At 41.8% G+C, this 26062-nt stretch overlaps 1 protein-coding gene across 2 annotated transcripts in view; it reads right to left on the bottom strand.

Annotated features, from left to right (window-relative positions):
- The window catches only part of AFAP1 (actin filament associated protein 1), a 118046-nt gene extending 102707 nt beyond the window's left edge, over nucleotides 1-15339 (bottom strand). For both annotated transcript variants that reach the window (XM_068403408.1, XM_068403410.1), the window contains exon 1: nucleotides 15261-15339. The gene's annotated coding sequence lies outside the window, so the exon portion shown is untranslated. The remainder of the gene's footprint in view (nucleotides 1-15260) is intronic.
- Between the last annotated feature and the right edge of the window lie 10723 nt (nucleotides 15340-26062).

Raw genomic sequence — 26062 nt, 5'->3', positions numbered from 1 at the left:
TTTAATATGTAATATAATATAGTATATAATAAAAAGGAAAACAAATAAAAGTTTGGTTCAAAACCAGCCTTTAAGGAGATCAGCTTGCAATACAATACTTTTTATACGGATTTCTGCTGAAGAAAGCCATATTTCTCAACTATCTATATCTATACTTCCTGTCCAAACCTGAAGTATACTTACAAAACAATCACGTTCTGGTAATAAATTCAAGCCACTGGTTCTCCCTGGACTTCCTTTCGAAATCCCAAATCCCTGACATCAGTCAGATGTAGGATTCATGTTTAAATGGATTAATAAATTACTGGTTAAACCCAGATGCTTCCCCTTCCCAGAAATCATGGCCTCTAATGTGCACCTTTCCTAAGGACACAAGCAACAAAATTTTCCCAAATTCTAGCTGTAGTTTCCCATGTACCTCCAAGTGATGACTACCAAGCCACGACACAACCAGTTTCTTTTTCACTTTTTCTGTCTTTAGAACATGTCTTCTGTGATTTGACAGCACTTTTTTTTTCATTTTTAAACAGTGGTAATAAAACTAATTATTTTTGGTGTGTTTAAGATTAAGAACCTCAGCCACCCAAACACAAGACATCTTAATTAGTGAGGCACTGAGTACAGCAGTCTAAATAAAAATCTCACAGCTGAAAGAACCGACATTTGGTATATGAATGATCTTATATGAGACCAATATGGCAAATTTCTCATAAAAGAGAAAACTAATATTATACAGCAATTCTCAGAAATATGCAGCTAACCATTTTATATCATAGAACTCATTTTCCAAGAATCTGTCTTGGTCACAATTACTGCGTTTCCAGTCTCTTTTCAAGGATGTTTTCACTTAGTCCCTTGAGCCTTCAAAGCATTGAAGCAGCCACGCAAAGATGTTGTGACAGACTTTTTTGTAAGCGCTGAGTAAACCTAAATTAAGAGCACAAATATCTATGCAAATCCAAGGAACGATCATCTTGTTTTAGACCTCCTGAATACATTTTTTTTACTTCAGAAGAATTACTCACTTCATATGGTTGAAAGTAGGGAGGCAGACCATCTGAGCTTTAGAGGTGACAGTCCTCTGACTAAATGCAAATGCCTACAATGTAGTCATCTATATCTGAGCTAGTTGCCCTAGGCTCGATGCACAGTCAATGGAGAAATTTAGGCTTCCTAAAATAGACATCTTGAACAGATCAGATTAATTACATCCTAGAGAAGCAGATTTCTATCCCCTGATTGTAAAGGAAGCCTACAGGGAACAAGCTCAGTTATAGACCTGCTCTCCCGTGTGTGGCTCGAGTCTGGCAGGATGTATCCCACCCTAAGTGCCTATCAGCTTTCACATGCATTTAATTTGAAAATATGATCCCATGTTTACTAAAACGAAAGTGAAAAAGAGCTTTCTCATTACAGTAAGGCTAGTTAAATATAATAAAAGTGTTTAAATATAGACATATGTTATTTTCACATGCATATTTAATAGTGCTATTATTACTTATCATTTCTATGCCATCTTTTGCCTGTGCTCAATTAGTTTTACTGAGAATAGAAGTAAGAGAAATATCTAGATTTGCATTTTCTGAAGCGCACATTAACCGGCACCATTGGGAGCCACAGCGGAGCTCACACAGAGTCTACTCGGTCTCAGACTCACTCAGCATGCACATGAGGCTGCTGTTACAAGCACCAGCGACAGGCAGGACTTGTGAACATATGATGACACTTAGCGTCATATTCCCATTTTTTTCAATACAGATGGTCCGAGTGAGTGCTTTTCTTAGTGCCTTGCAAGTACCAATAGTTGAGTCCTAATTTAGAAGTGCATGGATTAAAACAAACTGTTTCTCCTCAGTTAGAAAGAACACTTCCAAATGCTAATCTTCACGACTAGTAGATATAACATTACTTCATAAAAATGCATTCTCATTTCCCTCTAACTTCGGCTTCCATGTCATCCTCCTGTCACAGCCTCATCATGGGCCCTTTTCTTCCAGCCTTAAAACTCCCGTGTGAAAAACATAACAGATTTGACGTACAAATGAAAGATTTCATCGCCTTGTCCCAAGAGAAGGGAGGACAGAAAGAACACACTTCTGGCTCATAGCAGTCTCCTGAGTATCAAGAACGTCCAATATGACAGGACACCACAAACATAATGAAAATCGCTTCAACAAACAGCACGCCTATTTCCTCAAGTCCCATGGATAAGGAAGGTCAAGGGTTTGCACTGCACTCAGTACCTTTGCTTTTCCTAACCTATCAATCAAGTTCACCCGTGTCGATTTAGCTCCAGCTCCCGCAGTACACTAAATAATGCAGTTATATATCCCATCACTACTCTTCTATATCCCATTACTACTCTTCTACACCTGATGTAGATAAGCATCGATGCATTTATTTCACAAATCTTGTTACTATTTGAAATCATTCTCCTCTTTGGTCAATGTCCAAGTTGATTGCCCTCTGCCTCACTTTGCCTTTGGCTGCACGTCAGCTTGCATTCTGTCCTCGAAGGATAGTGACTGAAAATAATCTGAAATGAAATCTCCTACATAATTTCCACCCATGGTCTTTTGATAAGAAATCAGACCCAAGCAAATTCCCACTGGCAAGACGCTGTATTGCAGGACTGAAAATCACCATGCTGGAGCACCTCAGTGTCATTTCTTCCAAGGGGGGACTTTCTCACCATTCGCCTTCTAAAGCAATTTGTCAGGATACTGACTCCATCATAATCTCACATTAAAGTTCACAGCAGATGCAGGTACTCAATCAAATACAGAGTAAGGCAAGGCAAAAAAAAAAAAAAAAGATGGCAGACAAATATCTAGAGGACAGGATACCATTCAGTCATGGACACATGCCAAGTTCAAAAAATCCCCAGTATGGGGCAGGCTTTTGCTTAAGAACAAACACAAACATAAATAATAATGAATATGATTTTTTGGGGGTAGGATATTTACACACGCAGTGATTTCACTGTGGAGACAAATCAGTTTAATGTTTTCCAAGTGCAGCAGAAATATTGTAATCTTTGGTCGATGCAGTTAGATTGAGCTCACCCTACATTGCAAAGTGCCCTGTATGAGCAGATGCTGGCAGATGATCATTGGGAAATGTGTTTGGAAAAGCAGCTATCACTCAAAAACAATACACCATTTTAAATTTTCCCTTCAGAAGTTAATATTTCAATCTGGAAACTGACAGCAATCTGACCTAACAAGTATCTTAGCAAAAATCCTACAATAACGATACAACAAGAGTGGTGACACATTATTTATTACTTATCTTACAGAATACACAGTTCTTTCCTTGAAAGATTATGAAAATGGGTGCACATACGAAGAAGCTAGAAAAAAACCTCTGGGAAAATAAAGAAGCTAAATCAATACAAAACTATCCGAAACAGTCCCTTTACAAGTCTTAATAAACATTTTACAGTTGTTTAGCTAGCTTAATAATGCCATTTCTTAGCCCTCACACTTGGAACAGATGGGATGCAGCCCTCTGATCCTTAAATTAAAGAACATGCAACTTTATGCTGATGGAGCTTTTAATCATCGAGGACACACAGTCTACCACTGTCAGAATTTTAATTCACTGACATAATTCCATTGTGCCATCAGGTAAAGAAAGGAAAATAATGGCATCCTCAAAAGCCCAGATTCTAGTAATCTTCGCTGCTAGTCGCAAGCCAGCAGACAAGCCAAATGTAAAACAAGATAATGGCAGCAGACAATGGAAATTCTCACTCAAAGGGCTATCCGCTGGCGTTCAGTGATTTCCCAGCAGTCCTATTATTAGGGTCCCAAATCCCTGATCTTTCTCTTATTAGCCAATGACAAAAATTAACTTCCCTACAGGCAGAGGAAGAGTCATTGTAGGCATGGATGCTATTCCTTAACCACAGGAAGAAAGAGGCATCACTGATTATAATTCCAAATTTAAAATTGAATAAAATTATTAAATGCTGTATTTGGCCTACTACATTATAAATAATCCCTTAAAATTCCATAGGAAAAGTACTTTACATGAGAAAGAGGAAAAGACATTTTCCTCTTCTGCTTTGGACAACTTTCACTGGTGAATGTGGAGTGTCTGTTTCCTCTTTGCAAAAATCTCATTGGGAAGAAATTCTCACTTTAACAAAAGAAACAATGACAAGAGGAATTTAACATTTACCTAGATAGGCTTACCCCAGAAAATGTCTGATAATTACAATTTTGGAGAATTATGCAATTAATAACAATTTCGCTGACGCAAGGAAAAACCTTCTTGTCACACCCTTTGGCTGCTCTCATGTAGTTACACCTTGGACAGACTCTATTATAACACAGGTTTGGTTGCCCAATATTATTTTGTGCCTTTCTGAACTATACAAAAATGTTCTTTATTATTGACTGTAGCAAAACCACTCTGTGAAGTGCTAAGGTACACACAGAGCCATGCTTCGTTCCACCCCTCCTACAGCTGATAAAAGCCTTCAAGAACTATACACATACTTTTAGTTGCTTCATTGCACTGGGTGCAGTTGAACTGAATAGGGGAAGAATTATTTTGGCAGACTATTGTAATGAAGTGAACTGATCCGGGATGGTCATGACCCCCTATACCTGACCCTAGCGAAAACAATCAAAGAAAAGTGCACGTATGTGTGGAGAGTCCCAGCACGTCAGTGAGGTAACTTGCACGGCTCTTCTCCACAGACTTGCTGGAAGAAGAGTGGTCTGTAATTTGAGTAGCAAATAGTATAGCATTACGTGACGCTGTTCACATAAGGAGTACAGGGCTGTAAAAGAGTAGGTGAGATGTTTGCTCCATGGACTGCTTGACAGAAGGAGAAGGTGGGCAAACCCCTGTAAACTGCAGTTCAAAAGTGGTGTGATAAATAGCCTCGCGGCTATAACACCTAGCATTATTCCAAAAATTAAGTTTCCCAGGTAAAGTAGATAAATGCTTATTTAGCCCAGAGTTTAGGAGTGTTCCTAAACTCATGCGAGTTGCAGAAGTCAAGATGAAAGCTTATAAGACAGGGGTGATGATAGCAAGAAAAGGGAAAAGATGCTATAGGATTCTTACACGCTTCTCTTCTTTCTATGTGCTTCATTGAAGTGAAGTTCATTTACAGTTTTGTACTGAAACCTCAGGAGTGTTGAGGCACCAGCAGGGCTGATGAGACAGATGACCAGTGTACCAAACCCCTTACAACTTACTATGCATTTGTTTCAAGCATTCAGGGAGATGAAGTCAGTTCTCCCCTTCCCTCTGCACCCTGAGCATCTGCCATTTCCAGTTCCTACTCCCCGTCCCATCTCATGAAGCCATTAATTTTTTATGAGTTATTAACATGTAAAGAGCTGGTCTAGGGTACCAAGTGTGTCATCAAGCATGAGTCACTGATGACAACTTACTAAAAGGGCACACACTTCTTTGACTATATATATATAGCTCAAGCTATAGCTCAATCAAGGGAACATTCCTGCTCTGTTGTCTCTGGGAAACTTTGGTCTTGGCTCAGCCAGGTGACTGGACCATCCAGGTGATGCCTCCCGGCCAAGAACAGCTCTGCAGTCACACCTAGGAAAGCTACATACCTTCATTTCATGTATCTTTACTTTCAGATATTTACATTTAGATCTTGCTCTGGGTTGTCCAGATCCTGACTCACAGAGGAAAGCACTTAGACCTCAGTAGGAAGCAGCCCTTCCCTCCAGTGATGTACAGGGAAAGGCTTGGACTCTTCCATAAATACTGCTTCCAAGTCACCTCCCTGAAGGGAAAGAAGAACTTAACTAGTATAAATGCAAAGACTGAGACTACTTAAAGCACACTCAAACCAAGCTAAGGTTTGATCCCTATTCGGCAGAGTATTTTTTCTTTATTTGGTTGTTTTTCTTCAAAGCTGGCAGAATGACAACCCCAGAACAGCTGTTTTTTTGTAAGGGCTGGTATGTCAGGAAACCTAGCCCAAATGACCCTGAGCCTCAAAGACTGATTTCACCCTTTGCTCTCATAAAGCACAATAAACTTCAGGGCAATCTGAGTTTACACTTAGATCTTCAAGCCCATCGATGTGCTGACCATAAACCAGAAAGGAATCCCCAAATGAAAGTACAGCAGAGCTAGTCCCATAATGCTTAAAAAGATATTACTGTGGTAGGAAAAAGAAGTTGAAGGAGTTGAAAAGGTCTAAAAATCCCCAAACATCATACCTCTTCAAGACAGCTTTTGCTTTCCTTGTAATTTAATCAAGTTGTTTCTTTGGGGGAGACAGGCACGTGGGCCTCCTACAAGTACCTGTAATTGCCCTTAGGTTGTACAGAGAGCTACTGTTTACAGGGAAGCCTTCAGTATAGCTTATTTTTAACCCTCTTGTTACTTTTATAAATCACATATTTGGACTATAAGCAAGAGGACCAAAAAATAAGAGATATGCAGAAGATGAGGTCAAAGGGGTGACAGCTCTCAGCAAGATTTTCCACATATGCAAAATCTAGACTCGGCATTTTGTAAACAATAATAAAGGAGATGATCCAAAGGGATGTGAAGGGAATTGCAGTGTTGAGAGGCTGTGAGGCTCAGTCATTGCAGACAGATGGGAACACCAGTCACCAAGAGCCTAACTAGGACCTGAGTCAGGTTAAAATTAACTGTAGCATCTTTTTGGCTTGTTGGACACAGTTTGATCCAGATCAGCTCTGGGATCAGGCTCAGGATGTGGCTGTCACAAGGTGGATGGTGCTTTGGTAGCTCCAAGCCGCAGCAGTGGAGGTCGGAAAGAGGGCTCCTTTTGGGGTCAGAAAGGCTGATGTGGGGTGGGCACACTTACACACCTCCTGAGCTGACTCCTGTCCTCGGGGCTCCCGTTCAGCAGAGCTGCGTAAACACACACACAACCCAAAGTGCTAATCTCACCGACATCAAAGAAGAGGATTCATTTATTTAAAGCTGAGCGCTTGCACAAACACTTCTCTCAGCTCCAGGGAAAGAAGCGCAGGAGAGATCAAGAAGTCACAAAAAGTGAACCAAGGACAGCAGAAAGTCCCAGAGAAGATTAAAAGTTCACAAGCCACAGGAACAGACAAACTTTCCCAGAGAGAGAACAGCTCTTCCTTTCCCCAGAGGACACTTGTTTTGTTTATCGGAGGTTCCTGGTGTGTACTTTCAGCTGTCTGTATGTTTGGGGGCTTGTTGTCACTAGTTTCTGAAGTGACAGACTTTCAGGTTTTTTGGTTGGTGTTTTTGGTCTTTTTTTAAGGTCTCCAGTTGTTTGGTTTTTTTCTTCCTTTTAAATGAGACCTTACTTGTTAAATATCCTTTTTTTTCAGCAGAACTAACTAACCTTGGAAATAGGATTGTTTTTGTAACCAGGTGGGGTCCCACCCATCTGCACTCAGCATTATTCACACTGGCCCTCATCCAGAATTTTCCCCAAGACTCTTCAGGGTGGATTTCATTCTTGTTAAGCTCAAAACAAAATGCCGTGGCCTGACCTAGCCTCTCTCTCCTTTCAGCTCTCCTGGTTCTTCCTGCAGGACTCACCATGCACCCATCACCCCCTGTCCAAGGAGACTCGCGGCTTTTCATGATCCTAATGGCAAACACATGGTGCAGACAGAGGGATCAGGTGAGAAGAGCTTTGTATATTCACAGAAGCTCCTCAGCCTGAATATTTTTTTCCCCTCCAAGAAGCAGATCTTTTCATTTTCCAAAGGGTATTCTTTGATAATGGCGTCTGTTAACAGAGCTGAAAATCAGTTCGTTCCTAACATTTTCAGGTATTTCTTTTCTTCTGTCTGTATCTCCTACAGCCAGTGAAAAAATCCAGTAAGTATTTCACTCCATTCCCTAGCACGAACTTGGCTTACGAGAATAAATCCCACTCTCCAAAAGGGCAATTTCTTTTGGTTTGATCTACGCTAAGCCCCAGAAGCAGAACAGCATCAAAGAGTGGCCCCTCTGCAGCTCAGCTCCCGGCCACCACCGCCCTGGTGACACTCAGCAGCCCTACTTCTCCTTATCTAATGACTTTGCCTTTTACATTATCTGTCTTATTTTCAACTCCTGCCATTTTATCATTTCCTCACTGCAGCCCACCCTGCTTGCAGGGCTGAAACGATGTATTTTCCTTCGGTCTATGCCAGCAGCAGGCAGCCAGCTGGTTTCTGTGTGCTCATGAAGCAGGAGCCCCCAAACCGACAACACAGGACTTGGCTCCCGAGGCCGATTCCTGCTGGCAGCTTCTCCTCTCCTCCTCATCCTCCTGCTGGAACAGGACCGCTTATGGCTTTGGCCTCTTAAAACCCCTCTACCAAGCAGCTGTGCAGCCACAGTGCCTGGCTGCTGGAGCTCATGGTCCAGAGTTTCAGCCTCTCCTGGCCCCATCTCCTGCTCAGGCAGAGATGCTGGGCTGGGACCCAGGGGCTGATGCCACCTCAGCGGTGAGGACGGGCACCGCTGGCACGCAGTGGCTGACAGCACTGTCTGAAACTACCCAAGGATGTCTGTCTGTCAAACCCTTCCCTTCAGCTGCCAAAATCCGCACGGACAGCCCCAGCGTTTGAAGACAGACAACACACAGCATCGGTTTGGGCAGGCTCCTTTCCACTTGGGTTTGCTGGTCTCTGGGGCAGGGGCTCAGAGCTGCGGCCGCTGCCCTGCCTAGTGCCAGTTCAGCAGCTGGGGCCATAAAACCTGTCAAACTGACACAGCACACACAGAGGAAAACCACAGAAGTCATTCTTTCCATAGCCAGCTAGCCAGTTCACGTGATTTTCTTCCTGACAGAGTAGATAACCACTTTCCTAAACGTATTTCACATTTTATGAGCATTTTCCTTGCACCTGCTGTTGCACATTTCTCACGACATTTCAAGCTTCCTTGCCCAAGTCTGGTACCAAGGTAGCTTCTATCAAGAACTGGCTGGTTAAAACCCACAAAAATTATAGATCATACTGTGCTCTTGGCCACCAACATCACCAGTTTGAAGGTCAGGGCCTTAACCTTTTACTTGATAGTGTAATAGTAAATATATATATCAGCAATTAGCCATTTTTCTCAGAAAACCTATGTGACAAAGGCAGCACTAATATATATCACCTATACATAGACACCCTTCCTTTATATCTATCTATATACATCTACATATATATCTGTATATATCATATTTACACACAAACATATGCCCATAAAGGAAGTCAGAATTACCCACTAGCCATTCCGCCTGTCCTCATTGCTTCTTGCTCTCCCTGTGCCTGCAAGGAAGCCAGGCATGCAGTGACAACCTGTCACTGTACCGAGCCCTGGAAAGGAAGGCAAGTAAGTTGTACTTACTGCAGCTGGCAAGAAAAGGAGAGCACATGAATTTGAGATAGGCAGTGAACTTGGTGTAATAGCAAAAAAGAAATCTAAGAACACAAAATGTATTAAATTTCAGTAAAACTCCAAAATCAGACCAAGGTCAGTAGGGAAAACCAAACAAACACAAACCAACCAAACAAAACACTTACAGGGTGCTAATAATGTTTTGCATGCTTAAAAGTGGGGTGCTGCAGCTGATTGGCTGACCTTGGCCACTACGTTATAAACTCGCCTCCGAAAGAGCCCTAGAATAGTCTGCAAAGGCACATGCGTTCCCACAAAAAATAGCAAACCCCTTAATCTGAGAAAGCTATGTTACTTCATATAAGAATCAGAGAAGTCTGAAAACACTTCTTTATTCCCTAACATTTCTGTGTGCAGAAAACACCTAAATTAATCTAACTGCATCAACTCCTTAGTAAAAATAATGCTGAGGATCAGAATGAGACTGGAGAGCATCGACTGCGAAAGGCTGAAGCTGCGATGGCTCGTGAAGGACTTGCCAATGCCATTGAGATATCGTGGAAATCTCTTCCACTGCTTTACAATCATCATATTTTATTAATCAGCCCAACAGCACACAGTAAAAATTGAGATCTGCCTACAGAGCTGGCGCATATGGGAGAAGCTCACTCCTGGTTGTTTTATTTTAAACAAAACCTACAGTAGCTCCCATTGTTTGTTTGTTTTTCCCCCCAGACTAGACAGCATGTGGCTTATGAGCCACAATGATAGATGCGATAAAGCTCCTGCCAGATCTGATTGATGACGGCGCTAGGAAATGCTGTGAAGGTCACCCTGTAATTCTCTCTTTGCAGCTGCTCCTGGTTAAGAAATGGTACAGCAAAATAAAATCTGGATCCGCTGATTGCTAATAACAGGGAAATTCCCTCCTTACCTCGCCTTCTCTTCCCGTCCTGTTTTGAACAACAGGAATGCCATAAGCATGTGTAACCGATGAGAGACCAGATAAGTTTGACAGATACTTAAACAGACTTTAATGGAAAAAAAAACCACAACACCCACCCACAGCAACTGGCCAAATATTGAGCCTTTACACATTTGAAGACAGTGCATAGCAGTTTTGCACAGGGTTTAACATAGAAAGTGGTGTATTTTAAAGAGCTTTTACTATTTGCTTCCCTGCAAAACTAAGATAACATACCACTACATATTCTCTGTGAAGGAGTGCTATCTCTGATAATGTGAATACACGAATTAAGCTCCTTTCCCAAATTTCATTCATTTGCAATGAACAACGCAAGCATGCTCATTAAAAGTGGCTACCAGCTCAAGATAAAATTCAGCAAGCCAGAACATCAGCCAGTCAAGTAGGACACCAAAATCTTGGCTTCCATGCATGTTTAGATGTGATTAGGACAGTGATAAGGGACTTTGGGGAATTCACAAACGTGATATAATGACAGTCCCCTAATGAATAATATATATTTAGTGCAACTCATAGCAATTACCTCACATGACAAAGTGCTGTATTTCTTGGGGGTAAAATGCTGTTATCCTTGAGACATCAGCTACATTACAGATTAAATTTGAAACCACTTGTGTACTCTTTTCTGGCACTTATTATTAATGGACGGAAACATTTTTATTCAGCATTTTGTACTCAAAAGATTTTGGCACAACAACGCCATTACCAACATCTGTCCTACAGAAAGACAGCCTTTATCACTCAGCTCAAAAATACATGATGGCAGAGAGATGCTGGCAGCAGAAATCCCCCAGATAGTCAAAAAATCCCACCAATATGTCACCATGAGAGGAATAATGCACTGACTTCTAAAAATGTTTATTTCTTTTTCAGTTTAGGAAAGAGATTTAAAGAAGACAGTTCTATGCAGTTTTGCTTATTTTACTGCCAAACATACACCATCAACTTTTAAGATACCACTACATGTGAAAAGCAGTATCTATACAAAATCAAACCTAGTAAAAAAGTCCTCTTAGGAGATTCTTTCCTAGATTTCTTGATGGACACTGGTAAAATATACAACAGATATTGATTCATCCTTTTCACAGCCTAGTGTATTCTCCCAGGGCTACTCTAAGAGGTGATCACCATCAACTCATTAGGACATTGCTGTGTGTTAAGGATGCTCAGCACCTTGAGCAGCCAAACCTTACTACGCACCCTATGTCATGACCCACTTTCTGTTAAGGTGGTCATGGATGGCAGACAACTATTTTTCTGTCATTCAGGGTTTCATTTCTTACCACAGCTCTGGAAAACGGTGTTCCCAAAAGGTTCACTTGTTATTTGCTATGAGATATCCCCCTTTCCACAAACCCCTATTATGTTCCTGCAATACCATTCATTAGCATTACTAGCACCAGGACGTGCTTCATCATAGAATCATAGAATGGTCTGGGTTGGAAAGGATGTTAAGACCATTTGGTTCCAGCCCCCTGCCATTGGCAGGGACACCTTCCACTAGACCTGGAGAGTCAAGAGTTAACTTTTAATCAGAGAGTAAGAGCAATTTAATCTATACACAGTATTTTACAGTGCTGTTGCATATGCAACACAAATACAAGACCTTCATGTATACGTAGAAGGGTAGGTGCAGCCGGACAGTCGTGCTGGTGTAACCCCTGCACGCCGTACTCAGGGGCACCCCCACGCAATTGCAGCTACATGTTTTCCTACCTGCTCATAGTGTTGACAGACTATTCTCAGTATTGCTTTATACAGACACTCCCAAAAGACATCTGGTGTGATATTAAAAACTTAAATTTGCTCTAAGGCCAGCTTTGAATGCTTTGTAGTAGAAAAGCTATTTCCTCCTAAATTTCAATAGATAACCTTAATAGATGCAGAATAGGAGTACATTCAAGACTCAGCTTTTTCAGTCCTGGTTCAGAGTCCATAGTAACTCTGTAGTCCTTTGGTTGACTTCCATTTTTCTATTATTTTTGTTGGGTTTGATTATTTGAGTTCAACTGGGAGCCAAAGAACATTTTATATCAGAGTATGTTAATCTGGAATAATATCTACGGAGTAACACACTCACCTGCCCAGCCCAGACAGACAGTTCCTGTGCCAGATGATACACTGTATTTGTCAGTAAACTGATGAATCAGAGGAAATTCAGGGTCATACCAGTACCTAGGTGTCATTCACATCTAAAACAAGTTGAATTTCGTAACTGGAAGGGATGCACACGTTTTTTTTGTAAAGCTGACACAGTAGGCTTCAGTGTGACTAAAACCATAATAACACAGAGTGAACTAAACTATACAGAGTTTGGAAGTGTAAAGTCCTTGCATCCCACCCTCCCACTTCAGCAAGAGGTTCCTTGCAAATGAATATAAAGCACATCCGTTCCTCCTCCTCCTCGCCCCCTCCTCGCAAAACAAAGAGCGCAGCTTTGAACAATGCGGTTAACCAGGCGGGCTCCTCGATACCATACTCTCATTGACTGACGTATCAGATACGAAACTTTTGAAAATGGACGGAAATTAAATCGGTCGACTCCAGATTGCATGAACCAGCCCTGAACCGCTGGCTCTTTGTCCTGAGGCAATGTCTCAAGGAAGTCTGCAGTGAGCAGCAGGGCAAGACAATTCCTGAGCTGACCTTACAGCAGGTCCTCTTTGCACCACTGAAAGGAATAGCACAATTAGTCATACGTGTACCAAATACAGCCTGCTTCCATTGAGATTTCAATATTATTTTTTGGTTTTTTTGTTCTCTGACAGTATCCCTTCAATTTTGAGAGCTTCAGGAGATGAAAATGAAAAACCTCTCCACTGAGGTTGTAAGATTTTAAAATAGTGTGAGTGACTGACCTATGAAGTGTCTTTGCATTTTACCCCTCCTTGTCACCACTGCTTCAAGAAACACTGCAACTCCAACCCCACAGGTCTTCCAAATCCCTTCCTCTAAAAATCTACCTGAGACCCAGAAACATCACATAACGCTTTGAATTTTGCTAACATATTTCCTGGGAAACACCAGACAGTGCCATAGAGCACCAAAGGCAGTGAATATCTGCTCATTGTTCTGTGCATAGGCTTGTTATAGCAGTCACTGGGTATCCAAGACACACAAAGAAAACTGTAGATGCTTCTTTTCAGAATCCATTTCAAATTCTTCTTAAACCCATCTGGTGCCCTATAGTCACAGAAAGCTAGGACTGCTCTCCCTCTGGCTCTAATGCAGGATTCACTCCTCTTCCACCCCAGCTCCAAAAGAAAAAAAGAATTGTTCAAAAGGAGAAAGCAATTGTGCAGCTCTTCCTATGGAAACCACCAGGAGGCATAAGGGATGACTGAAGGGCACCAAGTGCCGATATAGGAGAGCGCTGATGGATGGATCCATCTGGCTGCCAAGCTGTTCCCTCGTCCCCCTGCATTGACCCTTCCCAGAGAAGCAGAGAAAAAGAACTTCATAATAGTGTTATTTTCATAAAAGAAAAAAGTGGCCATGTAACAGTCAGAGCAAACAGCGACAGAGCACCTGCAAGGGCGAGATACTAGCTATGGAAAATACCTCCGATAGCTGAACCAAGCCGTGCTGTGACATTTCTTTCCCCATGGAACAAAACAAAGAACTGCACAAAGAACAGCAGAATCCATCGGCTTAGGAAGCCCTGGACTGCAGTACAATATTTAATTAGATATCTCCGACTTTGAGATGTATTATTTTCTAGTCAAATCTCAGCCAAAAAGATCAGTCATTGCAAAGGCATGATAAATAAAACAGGCACAGACACACCAAGTGTTTGCATGAAACTGATCATATAGGATCCAGAGGGGAAATTAGCTAAATACTTCTCTGTTCCTGACATCTGTCTTGCCTCGCCTTTCAGAAGTGTGCATTCATTCATTCACATGGCCTTTCTGGGCAGGTGAACGCCTCGGTTTCTGAGGGATGCCTGAATCCATTCACCTCCTCTGACTCCAGAGCTCGTAGTTTCTAAAGCAACGCCTGCTTTTGGCTGTTTATCTGGCTCTTTTGCCGCCTACTGTTTTCCTACCAGCTAAATCTTTGGCAGGTTTCCTCTATTCCCCCCCCCCCCACGAGACATATAACGCGCCTAGAACCGACAAAGTTAAAATTGAGTTTCCAAAAAAAAAAAACCCTCAGTGGAAGAAATCAAAATACGTCGGAGGGAACTGAAGGGCTGCCTACCAATGGCAGGAGGCTTTTTGGTGTTAACCTCGCTGTTAAACAGGAAATAAAAAGGCGGGGGGCAGCCGGGGAAGCCAATGGGACAGATGTGGAAGGATGGTTCTTTTCGCCTTTGCCCTTACTGAATCCAGGACTGGTAACATGATGCAATCTCTCCGCTATGATGAAATGGGTTCAAATGGCAAAGTCTGGAGAGAGACCACCTCTTCCCACCCTCAAAGGCAGAAAATAATGAAGCTCTCAGTTGTACAAAGCAGCAGCCCGGGCTCCCCCGACTGCCAGGCCGGTGCCTTTCCCTGGGAAGGGATGGGAGTTTCGGGAGCGCAAACAGAGGGTTTCATCCCGGAGGATCTCGGCCGGATTTGGGCTCTTTCAAAGTCCGGGCACGGGCCGCACCGCGCAGCGCTGCCGGCGCCCGGGGGGAGCCGAGGGGGACGCCAGCGGCCGGAGCTGTCGCCGCCTGACGCTCCGGCTCCCCCGCAGCCTTTTCCATGTGCTTCTCCCGGCCAGGAAAACGAGCGAGACCTTTTTTTTTTTAAGCTTTTTTTTCCCAGTAAGCCCACAGCTTCGAACTACCAGCATGGGGCTGCCTGCAGCAGCGGCGGAGCCTCGGCAGAAAAAAGCCCTTTTCTGAATCCAGCCCTTCCCCTCCCTCTTTCTTCCTCCTCTTTTCCCTCCCCGCCCGCGGAGCTCGGCACAGAGATGCTGCCTGGAGGGAGAGGGGAGCGAGCGGGACCCGTCCTACCTTTCGGCCGTCCGGCCGCGGCTGCCGGCACACGGCGGGCTCCGCGCAGCAGCAGCAGCGGGGGCGGGCGGGCGCAACTCCGGCCGCGCAGCGCAGCGCAGCGCAGCACTGCGGAGCGCAGCCAGCACCGCGCCGCGCCGCGCTGGGGCGGGGGAGGCGGGGCCGGGGCGGGGAGGAGGCGCGGGCCCGCCCGCTCCCACCGCCCCCGGGCCGCGCAGCCCCCGCCCCGCGGGGAGGGGACAGGGGCCCGGCGGAGCGAGCGGAACAAAGGCGGAAGGCGGGGGGGCCGCGGCGGCCCCCTGGGAGGGATCGGGGGTGCGGCAGCTCCCGGGGATAGGGCAGGAGGGGGGCAGGTGTGTGCGGCAGCCCCCGGGCAGAGGGGGGCTCCGGGGGGCGCAGCTTCCCCCGGTCAGGGGCAGGTGAGCCGAAGTGCCCCCTGCGAGGCAGCTGCCGGCAGTCCAAACATGGGCTTCCCGTCCCTGAGTAAAGCATCACAGAACCATTCTGGTTGGAAAGGACCTTTAAGATCATCGAGTCCAACCGTTAACCCAGCACTGCCAAGTCCACCACTAAACCATGTCCCTAAGCACCACATATACATGTCTTTTAAATACCTCCCGGGATGGTGACTCCACCACTTCCCTGGGCAGCCTGTTCCAATGCTTGATAACCTTTTCAGTGAAGAAATTTTTCCTGATATCCAATCTAAACCTCCCCTGGCGCAACTTGAGGCCATTTGCTCTCATCCTATCGCTTGTTACTTTGGAGAAGAGACCGACACCCACCTCACTACAACCTCCTTTCAGGTAGTTGTAGAGAGCGATAAGGTCTCCCCTCAGCCTCCTTTTCTCCAGGCTAAACAACCCCAGTTCCCTCAGCCACTCCTCATAGGAATTGTTCTCCAGACCTTTCACCAGCTTCATTGCTCTTCTTCGGACTCTCTCCAGCACCTCAATGTCTTCCTTGTAGTGAGGGGCCCAAAACTGAACACAGTATTTGAGGTGCGCCTCACCAGGGCCGAGTACAGGGGAACAATCACTTCCCTAGTCCTCCTGGCCACACTATTTCTGATACAAACCAGGATGCTGTTGGCCGCCTTGGCCTCCTGGGCACACTGCTGGCTGAGTGGAGGCTTTTTCCCCAAGTAAATGCTGAAATATTGCGGTATCATAACTGGAGTTGCAGTGCAGTCCAGCCCCTTCCCATTTATGCCCAGGAGATGCTGTCACTCTGGCATTCAGCTGTGGGGGAATAACCCAAAGCACGGAATTGGAGCACACAGAGCATGCTGCTTTTATCTACAGTCACAACTGAAGCCCTTTTGTTAAAATGGTGTAAAATCATGCACAGCCCCAACATTGATTTAAAACTGGGTTCCATCATCTTAGTTTAGCTCGATACAAGCCACATTTAAATCAACAGTGCAAGGCGTGACAGCTTATGTTGATTCAAGTTTATATGGATCAAAAGTGCCCTCTGAGAGCTTAAAGCAGGCTTCAGTTTTTAACAAAATTGCAGGTAGAACCAGTGCAAACTTGCATATGGACAGGGTGGGTAAACATGTTCCAACTTCGACAAGTTCTCATATTTATTTTCTTCTCTGTTCATAAAGAAATTGAAAAACTGAGGCCACAGACGAATGTTACTAAAGGAAGAACTTCGGTTAAGGCAACAATATTTCTTCATCTTTAGGCCAGCTGGGTGTTGGAGCATCTTTTCTTTTACTTCAACTGAAACAGCTGGATGCACAAATGTTCTCTTGTGAGAAGTATTTGGGGAGCATTCTACATGCAAGTTCATCATTCTGTACAAGCTTGTAGCTTATGTTGTTATACATCTTGGAGTATACAACTCATTAAGCATCTTTAATTTCAGTGAATAAAATTTAGTTTGATCTGGCCAAGTTTAACGTGGTCTTCTGTCCTGTTTCATCATCCTTAGTCATTCCAATAGGGTGAAACCCGAAGTAACAGGTTCATCCAGGGAAAATTCTATTTATTCACCATTTACACTGTGTGGCCAGCTAGGATATGTGTGAGATCTCTGCAGCCTAAACCAGGAGTGCTGAATTCACGGCCCAACCTTGTCAGGACAAATTATTTAGCCTAAAATCTCACTTTCAGCTGTTCTCTTTCTTGTATGCCTTTGGGTATGGGCAGGGAAGGACTTGCCTACTGGATGAGCTCTTCTGATAGCAGCAGCCTGCTCCTACCTGCCTTTTTTCATTCTGCTTGTTGGGAGTTGGCAGGAGTGGGGTTTGGAGTAGTTAGAAGTAGTGATTTTTCTGGCAATATTAAAGGGTTTAGTCAGCCTTGAAAAATTAAACCGTAGCTCGTCTTCTCCACAGTTCAATTGCTTTCAGCTATTGCTGTCTTGGAGCTACTTCATTTGTATCACAACCTGTAAAACATGATCGCTAGAGAGAACAATCCAAAAGTTTGCTGTAAAAGCACAGCTCTTGGCTGCTCTGGCACATGCAGTGTAATCTGTGGATAGCACCACTGATTTCTATGCTTGCAGCGAGCACTTCAAGGATTTGGTGGCTTTACTGCCTCCGGTTTGATAAATTTTAATGCCCACATTAAAATAGGGTATAGCAGGCAGTATAGCCTCTGCCTGCCCTAAGACCTTGTGTGGCCCTTCTGCAGTCTGTAAGCAGGGTGCTTGGTTCTAGCTACACTGCAGAGTATTTCTTCCACAGAAATATTCTGAAGGTATTTGGAAGCTGATCAGCAAAGAAACAAAGATGAGAAATAGTCATCACAAGACAGGCAAGAAAATAAGCACTTTATGCCCTATGCCTGATGAGAAAGTGAGATAAGGGGTTTGTCCTTCAGCTGTTGGACAGATTGGTAAGGACTTCTTGTCTTCTGGTGGTAACTCCATAGGGACTAAAGAATGGGCCACCTATCACAGAGACAAACATCAGACAGCACACACAGTTCCTCTTAAAGACACTCTCTCTAAAGCTGAAGGGCTCAAAAGAACTTTTTTCTTATTCGAATTCTTGGTTTCCACGATGCTGCATTTTAAAATGGCATTTCCCTCCCCCCGCCAATTTTGAGTTTGGCCATATGCATTCTGTAAGCTACTCAGCTGCAAAACAGACCTTAGTGATTCGGTGAATTTCTTTCCCATGAGTCTTAATGACCCTATTTAAATACAAATTCTGTTTTATAGAATTAAAAGGAACTGCATATAACTCACCTCAAACACAATATAAATCAAATATATCAATTGATATCAAAATAAATCAATTGATTACTAAGGAGTTTCTTGCATGGAAACCAAAGTCACGTCATTAATAGGAAATCTGTGGTACACAGTAACTGTACGTCATACTCTGCACTCAATGAACTTCTTAAACTAATCATCTTCTAACACAAAGTAGTAGAAGGCAATTTTGTACAAATCTCTCTGTTTGAAACATGCATCCTCAATGTCTGACAAAGCACCTTCTAGCTTTAAGACCAAACATCCATCCAATGTTCCAAATACTGTCTTTGTTCTCAGTAATTCACAATAAATTCCCACTCTATCAAGGGTAACTTCACTACCGTAGAAACAATCTTCACAAGCTTTAGGCATGACTTGATGAAACTTAGCCAGAGGGATGCCCTTATCTTCCTGTAATCTTCTTAGTACTGGTTATCACAAAAAAAGAGAAAATAATCAGAGAAAAAAAAAAAGAAAATAATTGAGTAGTCCCAGCAGTAAGGTATCTAAATGTAGTTGTTTACAAGATTGGGACTTTGACCATTAGATAATCCCCAGTGTGTTGAAGGAGAAAAGTCATGACAATGACAGGCCATATTTATTATCTTTAGGATGTGCTTAGAAGAGTTATTATGCATGTTTTAAGGTTTTTTTTTTTCCTTGGAAAATCAACATTGGATGAAATCCGAGAAACACAGGCATGAGAAAAAAAATCTCCAACCGTTTGTTGTGATTTATCTCTTGTAAGGAACTCCAAGCAATTTGGATTTGGCTCACTTAAATAATGTAAAAAGGCAGGAAAACAGTACTTTAAGCATTTAAAAGTATGGGTCAATTTTTAAAGATACACTCAATTCCACTTCAGATCTGCCTTGGACTGAGTCCATAAGCAGGCAACTTGCTAGTTTAAGAGGCCCCAAAACCTCAGCAACATCCTGGTGAGAAAACAAGTATAAGAAAAGCTATTGGATGATGTAAGTGACGATTGGTATCCCCCGAAAGTTAGCTCAATACTTTTCAGTAAGACCTTTCAAGATGTTTCTACAAGAATATGTTTTTTTTTCAGTATCTTAAAGTGAACTCATAGCTGTAAGAAAGAGCCAGTATGTTCTTGTCATTTGGTACCAGAAAGGCTGTCAACACAATCTGCCTCTTTGGGGTTTTTTTGGGGGATTGAGGGATTTTTGTTGTCTGAGCAGACATAAAAAAACAGACCAATGTTGTCAAAATTGACAACAGAGATCAGATACTGCCCTGCGCAGAAGACACCCTCGTGTTGGGCAGGGGGGATGAGGGCTCCCTGGAGCAAGCCTTGCTGCGGCCACCTCCCGCCCTGTCCGACCTCCTGCCCTCGCATCATGTTGGTATGGGGGAAACCGATGGTGTCAGGGAATAGTGAAAAGCAGCCAAAAATATTGTGCAATCTGGGCTGTCAAGAGATGGAGTGACATTACAGTAATTGCCACTCTCTTCAGTAAAACATAATGATGGCAGGATTTCAAAAACAGAACGCAAGTTATGGCTTTTTAGAACAAAAGTCTTCTTCTGTTACTTTGAAACTGTGATTTTTCTGTAAGGAAAACATCGGTGTTTCTATAGCCGTCTCAGACGCTTGAGGCATTTACAAACTAGGAATAAATGTCTTTTACCCACAGCAGGAAGCTCTTGATAAAGGCAGGTTTTTTCCTTTCTTATCATATACTGTGATCCTGTTACTGCAGAATCTATTGTTATTAATACTCTAAAACTCAACATCTTTCTGATTTTTTTTAAAGAGTATCTTTTTGAAGCATCTCTTCAATTAGTTGTTTTTTCTAGGGTCCCACATACTTTCCAGGTTCACTGGTGAAAAAAAAAATCATATTTTACATATACTTCAAAAATTTGTTTCAGGAATCTCACAGTGCTGAGTACATACGTGTCCCAAAAGGACTTCCTGTATAGGTAAAGCTTACTTTTATAGAAACGCCATTCACTTTTCTCTCCTTACTCTACACAGATAGGTCTTCTCCTCTGTAACAAAGCTATTTGCAACTATCTTCTCTTCACAGAGATGGAAAAAACCTTAAATTAGCTTCTTCATTCCACTAATTGATTTTTGAATCAGGGTGAAGGAGGGAATACACACAAAAGGATAATATTTACTTCATAGAATCTTAATGTGTAGCTAAAAATGGTTATTTCCCATTCATATTCTTCTGTTTGCACTAAAGATAAACAAACAAATCCTGCTGATTTCAGTTTTAGAAGAATTTCTATATAACCTGACCTTTGCGGTCTTGTGCAGGTAAGATTCCCAGTGATTTCAGTGGGCTTAGCATTTAGCGTCTGACATTTTCAAAATGCTATGCTAACATCCTTTTATTAAACACCCAGCATCACTGAAAAGTAGCTCTACCTTTGGGTAGTACAAACTTTAAAAAAAAAAAATCCTAGTCTTGTTATTTTTATTTTTGCATTAAGGTTGAACACACTGGGAGAAGTTTTCAAGTATCACCTCCTTGCCCCTGCTTTCTTTGAATTCAGGCAAGATTTGGCCAAAAATGGAATATCAACCCTTCCCTGCCTCTTCAACAATGTATGAAACTCTATACCTTCCTTCTCCTTTATCATCAAGATCAGGGAACAGCCGGGTCTTAAACTTGTCGTGTGTCAAAATAATGCCTGTGTAATCCTGTGAAAAACTCCACTACTCAGATAAACCCACTGTGTTTTATTACTTGTGCATTACTTTGCACTTTTTCCTACAGAAACACATTTACGTAAGCAGTGGAAAAGCTAATTCAAGTTACTCCTTATTTACACCTTATTTACTCACTGTGCTACAATGTCACTTTTTTACATGAGTGATTTTTCTTATTCCTTGAAGAAAGCTTGGCCAGGTTTCTTTTCCTGATACTTTCACAAGCAACAAAGCTATACTTTTTCTGTTCCAAAAACCCTTTCCAATATTTCCATTTAAGCCAATGAATGAGAAGGATTTTGAAAGAAAAAGGCCTTATTTATGTTTGGGCACATACTACTTCAACGCTTGCCTTCTGTACAGTGTTTGGAAATCAAGGCCTGATGATGTAGACTAAGTATATTTACAAGGGTTTTTTTTGCGAGTATTAGGACTCTTTATTTCTTACTGGATTTCTTACAGTAGATGTTTCACCATTTTTTAGTACGTGAGATAGGGTTCAAGAATTTTTTCATAAATACTTTTAATTTCAGAATAATAGCAGCGTTGCCAAACTGATATTAGTACGAAAATACTAATTTTAGTCATCTCATGAACGCAGAAGGCCCAAAACATGCTTATTTATATGTGAGCCTGTTTCAGAGGTACAAAAGTAAAGTAAATGTGAAAGCACATAATCTGATATTTATATTTTTATAGAATACTTTAAAAAATATTTATGGACCCTGGAGGAAAGTGTCTGCCTTGAAATTCAGCACCTCATAATAACCTACGGCAGCACAGTCCTCCCACTAATGACAACAGGAGTACATTCTTCTGTAGAACCCTTTAATTTTAGCCCCCACTCAAAAGAGAGTTACATTTCAGCTTCTATTAGGTATTTATACTCTCTTCTGTGCCATTTAAAATGGAATAAATTATTTCAGTAGCCTTTGATTATTATGTTATTTTTATTGCACTACAAAACTAACCAGTTATTACACTGAAAAAAAGGATTAAGGAAAAAAATGCAATTTGAATAATCTGATGCTTATACAGTGACTCATGCAGTCCTGCAGGCACTTCCATCTATCAAAAACTAGCTGGGAGATGAAAAATGTCTGTTATAAAATTGGCAAAAACTGGGGAGCCCGAAGTGTCTGTATTCCAGGTCCTTAACTTGAGAGAGATTTTTTTTTTCAAAGTCTGACTAGCAAAATTGTCAAGTGGCATGAAGAGTATTAACCTGGTTCCGCAACTGAACTATTCCAGGCCAGAGAACTGAGAAAATTCATATGACCATTAGCAACTTCACTTGTTTAATTTGCTGTCAATCATGTTACCTATTTAATTATCAGTTAATAGAAAAATGTATAGATACTAGTGTAAAAAATTAAAATTACTCTTATGTCAGAGTTCAGGAGCATGTCCACTTGGGGAAAAAAAAACAAACACTAACAGCTTGCAATAGCGAGAGTAGCTCTAACACGGCTTCAGCAAAATGTATATTTGTCTTAGAAAAGTCAAAGCCATTCTTACCTTTCTTCTTCCCTTGTTAAAAAAAGGTGTTATAATGTTTGACATAACGCAGTGAATATAAAGCAAATACTGTAATGACTTTATTCACTCAGACCACCTCCTGCATACAAGGTACCGTAGGCTGAAAGGAGCTTGCAGAAGAATTATCAAGGGCAAAGAAAGGTTTTAATCTCAAAAGAAATTGAAAACATTGCAATTTTTAGTGGAGAAGAGTTAGAGGATGTAATAAAGGAATGCATCATAGCAAGTGGAGAAAACAGGTCAACAGCAAATCATTCAGGACACAAGTAACAAGATTCAGAAAAACAGATCAAGGATATCGAGACTTCTAACAAATGGTAAATACATCATAGCTGAGACAGTGAATCTCTTCCCTAAAGCCTTGAATCATTATACATTTAGATATGTGGGACACATTGCTTTTGTCTGGTTTTGGTTTCCTACCAATCACTCTGGAGCTGCTGCTGTTGGGCAATCTGGCATGGAAGGACTTCTGGCTGGTCCAAATTGCTTTAATGCTGCAGAGATCTGTTCAACCATTTAAAAAAACTATGGAACCTACCTACTTACAAATATCTGTGTGCATAGTAGCCAAGATGTCAAACACTGAGTGGCAGGAAGAAAACATGCTAAATCATGAAAGTAAGAGTACTTAGAAAAACACAAAACTACTTACTTCTCTCAGCTGTAACTCACAGAGACAGTGGCTATGATGAGGGAATAATAACCAGCTGCAATAACATAACAAACTTCAGTTTGCTGTGTGTGCTTCAATACCAGAGAAGTAAACTATTGAGATGTAATGTTTGAAAGGCATGCATTTTTACTGAGTATCACCTTTTCTAACACGGCTTTTCACAGAATAGGAAAAGTGATAAGGGATACAAAGACTCCAAAAGCCTGAGCCAGCACCTCGCGTGAGCCTGTGAGGATCTGGCCATACCTCAGAGGCGCCCTGGATATGAAGAAGAAATGCAAGCCTACAGTATAATTTTACACGTACAAGAGAATTTCAGTCTGTCGTTGTGATATTAAAAACATCTGTATTTTTTTCAGATACTCAAGTTATCTCTAAAATGGTATCCACGCCTGTGCGCTATCAAGCAATCACATTGGTCAAGGGCTAGTCTAGATCTTAGGAAGCTTAGAAGAACATGACGCTTTTCCTCACACACGAGTCAAAGGGACAGAAGAATATAAGGTCACCCAGGAGTCCATGTGCCACACAGATGGCAGTGCCTGGGACCTCACCTAGCTCATCTGCAAATAGCAGAACAGCATTTTCATGCAGATCTGTGAAAAGGCTGATAAAATTAATGGTCTGGCGTGATCACACTTGGGAAACGTGAAATAGATGGTTCCTCATCAAAATGCGGAATATAAGACAAGGCATCTCTCTTGGTCTGAACTGTATCTTTTTTGTTCATGTAAAACTAACCTTGTCTCAGAGGGTTATTAGATTCCAAGTAGCTCTCACGACTATGTATTTTCTTGTTTCTGCAATTCCAGTTTTCAGAGTTCTCCCCTGGACCACAAGGAAAAGAAATAGCAGAAGGTCAGACAAAAATGTTCAGCCTTCTCAGACAGCTATAATGGTAATCTGGCACGCCTGGTTTCCTATCTGGAATTGTTGGTCAGGTATTCCTCAGCAACCACAAAAATCCATGTGCTCCTTTGTCTCAAAGACTCTGATGATGAAAGAAGTTGGCTCTTTCATTGCTGTGTTTGAGACGTGTCTTCTTTAAAATACATGAGGTCATACATCAGGGTTGTCATGAACAGCTGAGACAACAGATCCAAGTATGAAAATAAAATCTCTGACAGAATTCTCTTCTTCTTGTATACATACCAAAATAGGTTCCTTCAAGAGCCATACTGATCCTTTTGAGCTGCACAGCCCTATCCATACTTACCAAAATGGTGAAAGACAGCATTTCCTTGAAAACAGGGCTATGGAACAGTATCTTAACAACTCAAAAGAGCATTATCTAAAAAACAGCTGATGATTTGTTGGGACTCTCAGTTTGTTACTGCCAATGCTGGACCACACTATCAGATGGAATATCCTGGCAAAGATTTATCTAATTACTAAGAAATGCATTTTCCATTTCATAATGCTATTTAACATTAGCATATGGAACTCTAGAAATAAACCAGAACATTGATTATGCACGTTAGTCTATTCACGTTTAATAAGACACTCTTAAGTTCCTGAAAGAAAACTACATGACTAAAATTCCAATTTACAGTTTTAAAATGTGGAAAATACGATAAATTTTAGAAACAGAAATGATGTATTCTCTGGTATGCCATGTTCTGGTTTATGGAGTTCAGGTGATGTACAGAAAACTTAGCGGTGAAGTGAATTACAACGTTACTCACTTTATGGCCCTTTTACACTGGTGTATTTGGCTTGTGCCAAATCCAGCATACAATATCATATTGTAAATGAGAATTTAGTCAGGCTAGAAAGTATAACTAAATAGGTCCCTACACTATATGACAGTAGATGCTTTAAATATAGAGTGATACACTGACATGTATCATTGAAAAACAGAACAGCTTATTGAGTTATGCCACCTTTGCACAGAACACATATCTACAGACCATTTCAAACTTTCAGGAAAACGAAATAAGAAGGACACACAAGAGGACTTGTTCATCTAACGTCAGCAAAGGTTTTGTGTATGGAAGCCAAAATTCCTTTTTGGTTTTGGCTGGTAGTAGGAATGTAAGCTGATAAACTGACTGTCTTCTAAAACATTTTTGCATGTTTGGCATCAAATATGTGCCTGTCTGGTGAGTAGTGTAACGAACACAAAGAATTACTGTGTTAAGGTGTTTTGTGAAATCTGTGCAATTCAAAGTACCGTCCCTGATGGCTTGAAAGTGATTTGGTAACATGGTCTAGAACTGCCAATGGTTCTAAGACTGGTATTCCACTAACTTGGTAAAAGCTGGCTTATCATTTTCACTTACAGACTGTAGGCATAGAATTAATTTCATCTAAGATTAAATAGCTTGCAATGTACACTTCTACAGTTGGATTAGCTTTCTTTATATTCAGTGGACAGAAATATGATAGGTGTAATTCATATAACTAGTTTTGAACATTAGGATGTGCTTGAAGTGCTTTTTTTTTCTCTTCACTGACCATAAAATATAGCACAGAATGACAAACTGACTTGTAAGCAAATATAGATAGATGATGGGGTACCACTCCGAGGTACAGTTGTGCACTGTGATAAGAACTGATTATCATGAGCTAAAAAGTCTACACGGGGGTATGTAAAACAAGAGTTGTATCTCATTTAGCTCAGGTAGGACAAGGATTTTCAGGAGACACTTTTAAGGCTGTTGATGTTATAATAGAATAACTGGTCAA

This window comes from Nyctibius grandis, chromosome 6, assembly GCF_013368605.1.
Source record: "Nyctibius grandis isolate bNycGra1 chromosome 6, bNycGra1.pri, whole genome shotgun sequence".
NCBI lineage: Eukaryota > Metazoa > Chordata > Aves > Nyctibiiformes > Nyctibiidae > Nyctibius > Nyctibius grandis.
This window is presented reverse-complemented; position numbering and strand designations above follow the sequence as displayed.